The sequence below is a fragment of the Gopherus evgoodei genome, chromosome 1 (genome assembly GCF_007399415.2).
Source record: "Gopherus evgoodei ecotype Sinaloan lineage chromosome 1, rGopEvg1_v1.p, whole genome shotgun sequence".
In the NCBI taxonomy this organism is placed as follows: Eukaryota; Metazoa; Chordata; order Testudines; family Testudinidae; genus Gopherus; species Gopherus evgoodei.
Genome location: NC_044322.1, coordinates 95377190 through 95390939, shown reverse-complemented (window position 1 = coordinate 95390939; position 13750 = coordinate 95377190).

Sequence of the window (13750 nt, the reverse complement as noted above, 5' to 3'; positions counted from 1 at the left end):
AGACTAGCCCAGTATTGTAGTCAAGAGTAAACTCCGATCAACTGAGTTTATCCAATTCTCATTTGGGGAATATGGAGTTTAGGTTATCCACTTTTTTTTTTTTTTAAACCAGTACACCTTTGAGCCAGCCCCGATGCTTCAGAGTGAGGTGCAAGAAACCCCACAATAGGCATATGTGGGATAATCTTCCCATATGAGGATCTCATTCTAATCCCGAATAGTTAGATTGGTTTAAGACCTGCAGTTTTATCTCTCTTCCAGTACTCTTGTAGCATTCATTGTTATAACTCTGGATAGTCTTGTTATTCATGTAAGTGTCCAATCCCTCTTTGAATCTCGCTAAGGTCTTTACCTCAGCTACATCCTGGGGCAGTGAGTTCCAGAGTCTAATTACACAGTATGTTAAAATATTTCTTTTAGACTCAGACTCATAGGTCAGAAGGGACCAATATGATCAATTGCACAAAATTCATCAGTTTTGAATTTGACGCGTTTCAGTTTCACTGAATGTTCTTCTTCGAGTGATTGCTCATATCCATTCCAGTTAGGTTTGTGCGCGCCGCATGCACGTTCATCGGAGAAACTTTTCCCTAGCAACCCAGGCGGGTCGGCTGGGCGCCCCCTGGAGTGGCGCCGCTATGGCGCCCAATATATATCCCAGCCGACCCAGCCACCCTTCAGTTCCTTCTTACCGCCCGTGTCGGTCGTTGGAACTGTGGAGCGCGGCTTCGCTGACCTCCACACTCCCTAGCAGCTCATTTAGCTATCGTTGTATATAGTAGTTATAGTTTATTGTTGTACATATAATATATATAGTTAGTAGTTAGTTAGTTATCTAGTGTTATTAGTGTAGTTCTTAGCTGTAGTTTGAGGGGATCGGGGACCCCCCCCTTCCCCACACCGGGAGCCGGAGCTCATGCCCGGCTCATCAGGCTTCAAGCAGTGCTCGGCTTGTCACAAGCCCATGCCAGTCGGAGGCCCCCATGACTCCTGCTTGAAGTGCCTCGGGGAGTCGCACTTATCGGCCAAGTGCTCAATCTGCAAGTCTTTCAAGCCGAGAACCAAGAAGGAGCGGGACATTAGATTAAGACAGCTCCTTATGGAAGCGGCCCTGACACCTCTGCCCTCGGCACCGAGCACAAGTCAGCCGACAAGCAAGGGCACCGCCACGGCACCGAGTGCTGCCACCAAGAAGCCGGCACCGAAACCGACTCCGAGCCACCCCCTCTCCCCGAGGCTGAAGGCGGCGAAGGCGCAGATCATCCCGCCACCAATTGCCTCGCAGTCAGAGCCTGCGCCAAAGACGGATCGCCCGGCACCAATACCTGCCGCAGCACCGTCTAAGCCGGTACCGTTGACTCTGACCCCACAAGGGCCGTCAAGTCCGGCACCTAGCGGCTCCCCGGTGCACACAGGGGTAGAGCCCGCTTCGCCTTCTACCCCGGAGACGTTTGCCGCAGCGAGAGATCTGATCGCGATCACCGAGGAACCGTTGCCCTTACCCCCGGCACCGCCGGTGCGGGTACTCCACTCCATGGGCAAACCGACCCTGACCAGACCTGCTTCGGTCAGAGTAGCAGACCGGCACCGCTCCAGATCGCGGTCCCGCGGGCGCTCTGCATCGAGGCGTCGCTCATGCTCTCGACGTCGATCTCGGTCCCGACGCCGGTCAGACTCTCGGCACCAATCACCTCGGCCCCGGTTGAGCTCCCGGCACCGATCACCCTGGCACCGGTCGAGCTCCCGGCACCGGTCACCTCGGCACCGATCACGCTCCTGGCACCACTCAGGCTCCCAGCACCGGTCGACGTCCCAAGCGTCAACCAGGTACTCCCGGTGCTGCTCCAGCTCACGGCACCGCGGTGGGCGCCGCGCCTCCAGGAGCAGATCGAGACAGGGGCACTCGGAATCCCGGTCGACCTCCCGGCACTGAGCCAGTCGCAGGTCTCGGTCTCGCTCTCAACACCGGCACCACTACCGACACCGGTCACCACTACCCAAAGGTGTAAGGTCTGTCGGTACCTCGGCACCGACTTTTGCCGCTCCACCTTGGCCATCTAGAGGCACGCTGGCATCCTCCCAGGCGGGTAGCTACTATGAACGGGACCAGGATCCCAAAATACCGCTGGGAGTGTTCCAGGACCCCCACCCGCAGGACGCAGGTACCCAACAGTGGGGTTTTTGGACACCCTGGGCATATCATCAGAGCCAGGATGCCCCCGTGCCCCAGACACGTTCTACCGCCTCAGAGCATCGGGTGCCAGAGGCCACTGTTTCCCGCCCCCCCGTGGTTGAGTCGGATAAACAGCCGCCACCAGACTCCCCGGGTCAGCTCGAGCAGGAGCCAGGCCAAGAACACCAGACCGCACAGGAGGCCCTCATCCCCAGAGTATCCTCCTCCTCGCCAGATGAGGCAGTGGCTGGGTCTTCAGCGTCAGGGCCCCCACCGATAGACCTCAGGGCCCACCAGGACCTCCTCCATAGAGTGGCCCTCAATATCAACCTACCTGTGGATGAGGTCCCAGAGGTTGAGGACTAGGTAGTGAGCATCCTCTCGGCCGATGCACGTACCCGGGTAGCCCTCCCATTCATAAAGACTATCCAGTCTACCGCCGATAACTTGTGGCAGTCACCAGCCTCCATCCCGCCGACAGCTAAGGGAGTGGAAAGGAAGTACATGGTACCCTCTCGGGGGTTCGAGTACCTATATGTCCACCCTCCTCCTTCCTCCCTAGTTGTCCAGTCCATCAACGATAGGGAACGGCACGGCCAACAGGCTCCGGCCCCTAAGGCCAAGAAAGCTAGGCGAATGGACCTCATGGGGCGCAAGGTGTATTCGGCTGGGGCCTTGCAACTCCGTGTGGCCAACCAGCAGGCCCTACTGGGACGTTATAACTATAATATATGGGCGGAGGTGGGTAAGTTCTCCGAACTTCTATCCCAGGACTCACGCCCGGAATTTAATGCGTTCCTGGAGGAGGGTAAGAAGATGGCCAGGACCTCCCTCCAGGCTTCCCTCGACGCGGCTGACTCAGCAGCCAGAACCCTAGCCTCGGGAATAACCATGAGGCGCATTTCATGGCTTCAAGCCTCCACACTACCTCCGGAACTCCAATATATAGTTCAGGACTTACCCTTTGACGGGAAAGGGTTGTTCTCGGACAAGACTGACTCCAAATTACAAAACCTGAAGGACAATCGAGTCGTCATACACTCCCTGGGGATGCATACACCTTCCACCCAGCGTAGACCCTTCAGGCCCCAAGCACGATGCCCATACTTCCCACCCCGTCAGAGGCAGGACCTCAATAGACGGCGTGGCAGGGGGGGCCGCAGACGCCAATCCGGCTTTCAGGGAGGCCAAAGTCAAGGGCCCTCCAAGGCACCACCGGGCTCCAAGTCCGACTTTTGAAGGTGCGCCCTAAGCGACATACCAGGCGCAAGACAAGATCCTTCCCCTACCTTCTCCAACCGCCTCTCCCACTTCCTCCCGGCGTGGTCCCGGTTAACTTCAGACCGTTGGGTGCTACGCACAGTGAAGCACGGATACCATCTGCAATTTGCTTCCTCGCCCCCTTCCCGCCCCACTTCCCGGTCCCTCTTCAGGGACCCCTTTCACGAGCAAACCCTCCTGCAGGAGGTTCGTTCCCTCCTCACGGCGGGAGCTATAGAGGAGGTACCTCTAGGCATGAGAGGCAAGGGGTTCTACTCCCGAAATTTTCTGATCCCCAAGTCCAAGGGAGGTCTCAGACCCATCCTAGACCTGCGGGGCCTCAACAAATGAAGTTCCGCATGATCTCCCTGGGAACCATTATCCCATCCCTGGATCCTGGAGACTGGTATGCCGCCCTCAACATGAAGGACGCGTACTTCCATATCGCCATCTTTCCACCGCACAGGAAGTACCTTCGCTTCACAGTCAAGCATCAGCACTTCCAGTTCGCAGTCCTACCGTTTGGCCTCTCCACGGCCCCGAGGGTGTTTACCAAGTGTCCAGTTCTGTTCAATATCTTCATCAACGATTTAGATGTTGGCATAGAAAGTACGCTTATTAAGTTGGCGGACGATACCAAACTGGGAGGGATTGCAACTGCTTTGGAGGACAGGGTCAAAATTCAAAATGATCTGGACAAATTGGAGAAATGATCTGAGGTAAACAGGATGAAGTTCAATAAAGATAAATGCAAAGTGCTCCACCTAGGAAGGAACAATCAGTTTCACACATACAGAATGGGAAGAGACTGTCTAGGAAGGAGTATGGCAAAAAGAGATCTAGGGGTCATAGTGGACCACAAGCTTAATATGAGTCAACAGTGTGATACTGTTGCAAAAAAAGCAAATGTGATTCTGGAATGCATTAACAGGTGTGTTGTAAACAAGACACGAGAAGTCATTCTTCCGCTTTACTCTGCGCTGGTTAGGCCTCAACTGGAGTATTGTGTCCAGTTCTGGGCACCGCATTTCAAGAAAGATGTGGAGAAATTGGAGAGGGTCCAGAGAAGAGCAACAAGAATGACTGAGAACATGACCTATGAAGGAAGGCTGAAGGAATTGGGTTTGTTTAGTTTGGAAAAGAGAAGACTGAGAGGGGACATGATAGCAGTTTTCAGGTATCTAAAAGGGTGTCATCAGAAGGAGGGAGAAAACTTGTTCACCTTAGCCTCCAATGATAGAACAAAAAGCAATGGGCTTAAACTGCAGCAAGGGAGATTTAGGTTGGACATTAGGAAAAAGTTCCTAACTGTCAGGGTAGTTAAACACTGGAATAGATTGCCTAGGGAAGTTGTGGAATCTCCATCTCTGGAGATATTTAAGAGTAGGTTAAATAAATGTCTATTAGGGATGGTCTAGACAGTATTTGGTCCTGCCATGAGGGCAGGGGACTGGACTCGATGACCTCTCGAGGTCCCTTCCAGTCCTAGAGTCTGAGTCTATAAGTGCATGGCCGTTGTGGCCGCCCACCTCCGTCGGCGGAAAATCCACGTCTTTCCGTACCTCGACGACTGGCTTCTGAAGGGGTCCTCCCAGCTAGGCCTGCTTCTCAATGCCGAGAAATCCAGCCTGGTCCCCACGCAGAGGTTGGACTTCATAGGCGCGACCCTGGACTCTACCCAAGCCAGGGCTTACTTACCTCAACCTCGCTTCCAGACAATCATTATGATCATACAGAGCTTGCAGGCCTCCCCAATCACCTCAGCTCGCACCTGCCTCACACTACTAGGGCATATGGCTGCATGCACTTACGTGACGAAGTATGCCAGGCTCCGAATGAGGCCCTTCCAAATGTGGCTGCACTCCGTATTCCGCCCGGGCAGGGACCACCTGGATGTATTGGTGACGGTCGCCCCCCCGACCCTCTCCGCTCCCTCGACTGGTGGCTGACCCCATCCCTAGTATGCGCGTGGATGCCGTTCCATCCACAGCAACCATCAATGACTCTAACAACCGATGCGTCATCCCTGGGGCGGGGAGCCCACCTAGGTCACCTGCGTACCCAGGGCCTTTGGTCGTCCCAAGAGCTGTCACTCCACATAAATGTCCGGGATTTGAGGGCAGTCTGCCTCTCCTGCCAGGCGTTTCAGCGACGCCTACGCGGCCGTTGTGTTTCCGTACTCATGGACAACACAATGGCCATGTATTATCAACAAACGGGGGAACCCGTTCGTCTCCCCGATGTCAGGAAGCCATTCGGCTCTGGGACTTCTGCATAACCCAGTCGATACATCTGGTGGCATCCTTCCTCCCAGGGGTCAAGAACACGCTGGCGGACAGACTCAGCCGATCCTTCCTATGCCACGAATGGTCGATCAGACCGGGTGTCATCCATTCCATCTTCCAGAGATGGGGATTTCCCCGCATAGACCTCTTCGCGACCAAGTCCAACAGGAAGTGCCAGGAGTTTTGCTCCTTTCAGGGTCTCTCTCCCGGGTCGATCACGGACGCATTTCTCCTGCCATGGACCCACCACCTACTGTATGCCTTCCCTCTGGTGCACAAAGTCCTGTTGAAACTACGCAGGGACAAAGCGCATCTAATCCTGATCGCACCTGCGTGGCCCAGACAGCACTGGTTCACCGCCTTACTGGACCTATCGGTGGACCCTCCAATCCCCCTTCCTCTCCACCCAGACCTGATTACGCAGGATCACGGCAGGCTCTGTCACCCAGACCTACGAGCCCTGCACCTCACGGCGTGGCTCCTGCATGGCTGAACACGGCGGAGCTCAGCTGTTCCGCACCGGTCCAGCACATCCTCCTTAACAGCAGGAAGCCTTCCACTCGCTCAACGTACAGGGCCAAGTGGAAGCGCTTCTCTTGCTGGTGCGCTACTTAGGGGGTGAACCCTACGCAGGCCCCGATTCCCACAGTCCTAGACTACCTCTGGTACCTTAAGCAGCAGGGCCTGGCGACATCCTCCTTAAAGGTACACTTAGCGGCTATATCCGCCTTTCGACCAGGAGAGGGTGGCCGCTTCGTATTTTCCCACCCCTTGGTCGCCAGATTTGTTAAAGGCCTGGAACGTCTCTACCCCCCCGTACGCTGCCCTGCTCCTACCTGGGACCTTAACTTGGTCCTAAACAGGCTCACGCTCCCACCATTCGAGCCACTGGTGACCTGCTCGCTCACGTACCTGTCATGGAAGACGGCCTTCTTGGTCATTACATCAGCCAGACGGGTCTCCGAGCTCAGAGCTCTCACAGTCGACCCACCCTACACCGTCTTCCATAAGGACAAAGTGCACCTGCGACCCCACCCGGCATTCCTCCCTAAGGTTGTTTCTGCCTTCCATACCAACCAGACATCTTCCTCCCGGTCTTTTTCCCGAAACCACACTCTTCTCGGAGGGAGCAGCAGCTACACTCCTTAGATGTACGCAGAGCGCTCGCTTTCTACATTGAGCGAACAAAGCCATTCCGGAAGTCCTCTCAGCTGTTTGTGGCGGTCGCAGAACAGATGAGGGGTCAGCCAATCTCCTCTGAGGATTTCCTCCTGGGTGACTGCATGCATTCGCGCATGCTACGACCTAGCTCGTGTCCCCTCTAGCCACCTCACGGCACATTCCACGAGAGCTCAGGCGGCGTCAGCAGCCTTCCTGGCGCACGTGCCTATCCAGGAGATATGCCATGCAGCAACCTGGTCATCGGTCCACACGTTCACCGCACACTATGCGCTAGTCAGACAATCAAGAGATGATGTAGCCTTTGGCGTAGCAGTTTTAAATACATCTCACTCCGACCCCACCGCCTAGGTAAGGCTTGGGAATCACCTAACTGGAATGGATATGAGCAATCACTCGAAGAAGAAAAGACGGTTACTCACCTTTGTAACTGTTGTTCTTCGAGATGTGTTGCTCATATCCATTCCAAACCCACCCTCCTTCCCCACTGTCAGAGTAGCCGGCAAGAAGGAACTGAAGGGTGGCTGGGTCGGCTGGGATATATATTGGGCGCCATAGCGGCGCCACTCCAGGAGGCGCCCAGCCGACCCGCCTGGGTTGCTAGGGTAAAAGTTTCTCCGACGAACGTGCACGCGGCGCGCACACACCTAACTGGAATGGATATGAGCAACACATCTCGAAGAACAACAGTTACAAAGGTGAGTAACTGTCTTTTCCTTTCTTGCATTATGAGACAGAAGCTTCTCATCTACCTTCTCTATACCATTCACTAAGTTTTCTACTGAGAGACCATCTTATTACAAGGTAAGTTGCTCATTTTACACTCAAATTTGTGTGTTAGTATTTATAAGGTGCTTTGAAGATGATAAGTTATTACTGATTTGAATCCGAGTTCCCTTTGAACAGTGTTCTGTCAGCGTGTCTTGGCAAAATATGTTTTACAGATTGCCTAAGTTGTCTAGATAAGACATGTAAATAAATTTGCTTCTTCCAGGTCCAGTGTTTGGCACCAAAAATCATCTGAATGTCCTCCCATATTAAGTGGTAATTCCAGCTGTCTACACTCTAACAAACCTATTTAGATTTATAAATGCATTTCATTGAGTTGCCAAGAACATGCACATTGTATTGGATTGAAAAGGAAATAAAGCCTTTGTAATCCAAAGCTGCCTGCTGAAAGAATTCTGAACAAAAAGGAGACAATAATAAGCTAAAATATCTACCCCATAATTGTGGAATAAATAATACATATGCTGAAATTTCACTAAAATTTAACTCTTGTTGCTTTCCTTTACTCAGTTCTTATCCTTTACATAGTGTAAACTTAATTAACAAATTGATTTCAAGAGATGTAATTAGATGTTTGTAGGTCAGAGGCTGATTTTCACTTTTTTCAGTCTTAGCAATTTCTGCACATCTATTTCAGCTATTTTACATTAAAGGTATTAAAATGTTAAAACAACTCATTTGGATATTTTTCACTCTTCTTTCAGAGAATCAGTGCAGTAAGTTAGTAATAATTTAGTGCTGACTTTTTCAGTTTAATCCATCACCACCGATGGATGTCATATGTGAAAGCCACTACTAGGCACAATTGGATTAAGAATGAGTGAAGAACAGTTACCAATGGAACAACTTCATATTGTGACATCTTTTAATCTTCTCTCTCTGTGGTGAAGCTGTGCATTGGCTGATTGAACACAGCATGTCAACGTAAGAACAGATGAGAATTGATCTTCGCCTAGCATTCAAATACAGCAAGATGAAAGGATCCCTCTCATCTAATTTACTGTTAATTCACTCTTTATATTCTTGCTCTTTTGAAGTTTTATAGGGGAAAGATTATCAGATGCAATATCCTCAGCTAAGTGACCTCTCATTCGGATGGGTACAAGTAACCTCCACTTATTCTTCCATATTGACCAGTACATGTGTAAAATGAGAAATTTACAGCTAGTAAACTAAGTTCTTCTGCCCCACGCACAAATTATCAGAATATTTTTCAAGAGCGGTGTCTTGAGGCCCCATATGCACCTGAATGCCCTTCTGCATCCTGTAGCCAAAAAAAAGGGTGAAGCAGCTGCAACTACCCTACAGTGCCTGCTTATTGCCTATGGCTGTGAGATGGAACCTCTGCAGAACCTATGTCTCTTCACACAGATTTTCTGTCATTAGTTTGCTGTTAATATAGTTAGATTTCCAGAGGACATGGCTACAAGAGCGGACATCAGGAAGTCTTGAGAGGAACATAGTAATCTTTATGGCCTGCAGCACCACACCCATATCCTATTTAATCATGGCCATTCTGGGCCCTATGAGGGTACAACCGGCAGAAGAGATCCATGGATTGCTCCTGCCTCTAAACCCAACTCTCCTTCCTGTCACAGAACTCAGTAAGACAACTGGTCCAGGGACTTGGTGGTGTGATTTATGCTGAACAGGATAATCTGCAAGAGACAAGAGGTCCAGCTAGCTATGATGATTTCTTCATCTTTATCTTATAAGGCTGTTACTACTTCACTATCCCACCCCAGGGTGCCATCTACTGGATCCTTCCTGGAGCTTTCTCAGTGCGTGGCAGATACCCTGAAAACTCTAGCAGAAATAGTACACAAGAAGTCAGGTGAACAGCTGTGCTCCTCGGTCCCCAGTAGATTCGCAATGCAAATAAATGAAGGCTTGTTGGAACTAGATAGGGGAGCTGTGGGAAACCCCAACTTCACAGGCATCAACCTTAAAGGCAGCAGATAGTTGTTACCAAATCCCCTTCAACAGGGTTGAATTATTTTAGTCATCTCATGCCTGGATCCTTGCAAAACACCGTAGCAGATCAGCTCCAAAAACAATACTCAGAACAGTCATGAATGGTCAATCGAGGACTCCTGAGGGCATTCAGGCATGATGCAGCCTTGATTATTCTGATAGCCCCAGCATGGCCCAGAGGATTCTGGTATTCTGCTCTGATAAATGTTGACATACTTCTGGTGCTGTCCAACATGCTCATGCAGAGCAAAGGTTAGATCCTGTACCCGGACCCAACACTGCTGCACCTCACAGCCTAGATGCTGGCTAGCTAATGGCCATGGACAGTACCTACTCCATGGAAGTCCAGAACATTTTGGCTGGTAGCAAGAAGGATTCTGCTAGGAAGATTTATGCAGTGAAATGGAAGAGGTTCTCTATAGGGGAACATAAAAGCACCTACTGCATTAGAAACCTCAATAGATATTCTAGATTACTTACAAGCGCTAAAGCATTCAGGACTGTCCATCAGCTTCACAAGAGTACATTTAGCAGATAATTCTGCTCATCCTCCTCCTATCAAAAGTCATAATGGTCTTCTCAGAGCCAAGTTCCTCATTCATGTCTTTCCTCCAGTCAGATTCCACCCTTCCAGGCCTCACTGTTGAGTTATCCAGGCTTATGGATTGGCCTGTGAGCCCTTAGCAACCTGTTATTTATACCACCTGTCTGTGAAGACAGCTTGCTTTCTGTCTATCACCTCAGCTCAGACAACAGAAGAGATCCACATCCTCATGGAAGCACCACCTCATACAACTGATCTAGCTGCCTACTAGCCAGGGAGCAAGTTAAACTTCACACTTTAGATGTTGGCAGGACTCACTGCTATTAGCTGGGCAGGACAAAATCATTCACAAGTTCTAGTCAATTTTTGGCTTGGAATGAAGGACCAGCCAATATCCATCCAAACCTTATCTAAATGGGTGTCTGACTGTATTAAAACACAATAGCTTTCTTGGACCCAGCTGCACTTATTACAGCCATTCCACCACATATAAAAGAGACTGCAACTTGTCTATGGGATTTCAGAGATTTGTAGAGCAGCTTTCACCCAGCATTACTTCTTTAGAGGGCTCCAGAATTAATGTCACCCTTTTGGCAGAGCTGGTGTACAGTCATTTTTCCAGTAGACTCCAAACACCCAGCTGCTGGCCATGAGTTCACTACTGGAGTCACCAGAAGTGGAATCATGGACAATCACAGAGAGTGGTTGTAAGGTAAGTAACATTAACTGTGGTTTTTCTAGATCTGTTGTATTCTGGGACCTGCCCTTCTTTCCCTCTACTATAGAGTACTTGATCCCCTCAATTATGTTTTACTGAAGAAACAGAAGGGCAGTTGGTGCTGCTCCATCCTTTATGCCCTCAACTATGTAGAGTGGGTGAGCATCCAGGGCACAGCTATGGCCCCAAATGACACTGCTACTTCAAATTATTCCAATGTCACATGCATGGGATGCATTTGCAGAAACGAAATAAATGTTGTCAATTTCTCTAAGAATCATGGTTATTGTAGGGTAAGTACAGTCAAACAGATTATTTTTTGAAAAGAGAACAATGTAATATTCTCCCGTTTGAGGTAGTTTATCAATGTTGGGATTCTAGAGCATTCTTATCCTGTTAGAAGGGTCTACAATATATTAGTACCTCTTCTCCACACATAAATGTGCTCCCTTTATGAAGCTGAAGAGAGACAGTAATTTTTTGTGTATAATTTAGCCAATGATATTCACCACCAGGCTAGAGAGAAATTATTCACAAAGATTGCCAGATTTTATACTTGGGTTTGGAATATGTACAGCTGCTACATCACCCAAAATTCACTAAGCTTTAAAGAGCAGAATATGATTACCCATTTTCAGATTTTGTTTTAATTAGAAACCTGAATTTTTTATAGCCTTGTGTCGCATTCGTGACCAAATTTGAAACTTACAACCTTGAAAATAAATGAATACCATAACTACAGGCAGTCACCATAAATATATTTAGTTAATGTGAAAATATAGTGCCACAAAAGTAGTTCCTAAATTTCTAGACATGAATTTTTAGGTTTCTTTTGATTTTATATAAAAAATTGTACAATTTCAGATGTTGGATAAGTAAAGTTAGACTAGAAGGCTTCTCATTCTTAAAGCATAAAATTGCTACTTTGGGCAAGCAAATTGCCTTCTCCTATCTTTATTATTAATGGTTAAAAGTTCATGAAAATAATAGATTAAGACTTTTTTTAATGAATCGCGTGCTGTCAGTGACTAGCCTAAAATGAGTACTTGTAAGTAGAAGATCCTCTGTAAAAAGACTTATGGTCCATTGGCAAGAAAACAGACATCTAATTTGAAACAAGGACATATTTCTTGCTGCTTACCAATATTGGTTTTAACATTTGTGATTCCTATTTCTTTAGATGTAAGAAAGTAAATGTACATCTCTATAATAAGATTTTACTCTTTTTAAAAAAATTTTGATAAACTACTTTGCAAAGCTGAACAAACAGTTTATCACATCAAGGCAGTTTTAAACATCACCAACTTGCTTTGCCAGACTAGCTAATTGCCAGTGAAGCCTCCTATTAATCACCTCCTTAAATAGAAAACTGTAATCCCTTTCCTCAAAAGGCATCTGATAATGATGGAGAATGCTACTCACAGTTTCACTTATGACATACTTGAAAGCAGTCTAGTTACAATTGGTATTTTCCTGCTCTTGACAATATAGACATGGGCAATTTTGAGCTCTGTCACAAGTTTATAAATTCATTGCAAGGCTGTTTTAATATTGGATTTGCCATAAATCAGTATTACACATTTTAATATTGTCTTAAGCATTAACTTGTCAATTTCCCATGTTTAAAAAGAAAGTTGGGAAATTTATTTTAAAAAAAATAGAATATAAAAAGTCACTAGCAGTGAGGTTAATCTAATGAAACTGTCAATTTTAGAGGTTTAAGTGGTCAAAATTACTTTTTAATTTTCAAACTGTAGGGCTGAGCAGTTTTTTTTAAATCAAATGCTATTGTGCTACAAACACCTGTTATGAAATTTTTATTCAGCTTGTGTGTGTGTGTGGTTTATACCATTAACTTTCTGTACCTGTGCCACCGGTAGACAGCATGTCACTTCTTAAAAACTAGCGAAGGAAATTTGTTACTTGTTTGAGGGGGAGCCATCTTACATGCCAGACGTGGCTCACTTAGTATTTTCAAAAGAGGCCTAAAATGAACTTTTAATGTGCCAGCAAAGCTAGTAATCCTTCAACAAATATAAGTGGTAATATTTTTGCTTTAGCCCTAACTGGTAGGGCTGAGGAATTAACACTTCCTGTTACCAAAACATTTTTCCCTTTTAGTACCTATTTCTTACATCCACCCATTTGGTCAACTCAGCCTTTTCTAGTCTAGTCTACTTCCTCCCTAACAATGAGGGAGACTAATGAACAGTATTAAAATCACAGAATTCTATTTACCTCTTTCTACTGCCCAGCCTCTTAGCTCTTCCTTCCCAATCAGATATGGAAGTCAAACCATTTCCTATTCTACTTGCCCCCCAAAATGAAGTATATTAGAAAAATGTTGTGTCCTTTCATGCTGCAGTTTCCACAGCATGTCAACACAGAATAATTTTATCAAGTTTCCAGTCCAAGTACCCCAGATAGCATCAATAAACATGCACTGACCCATTCGTCTTAAAGAGATGTTAAACTTCGTCCCTTCAAGTTATATTTTAGCGCTCCTCTTCATTTAATGATATACATGCAGATGATAAAAATTCTCTTTTGCTTCTGTTGCAAAAAAATACCAAATTAAGAAAATGGATTCTTCTTTGAATAGTGTCCCTCTGGGTGCTCTTCTTTAGGTGCACTTGTATCCCTGTGCTGCTGATCGGAGCACTTCGGTAGCAGTATCCTTTAGGCTTGCACAGGTGCTATGTCTCCTTGTGCCCCACCACGAGGCTAACCAGCACCTGAGCTAACTCCTCCTCAGTTTATTTTCAACTGCCCCTGGCTCCAGACAGAGCCAGTAGCAGTCTGTTTGCAATCATTCACTTATTTAGCAT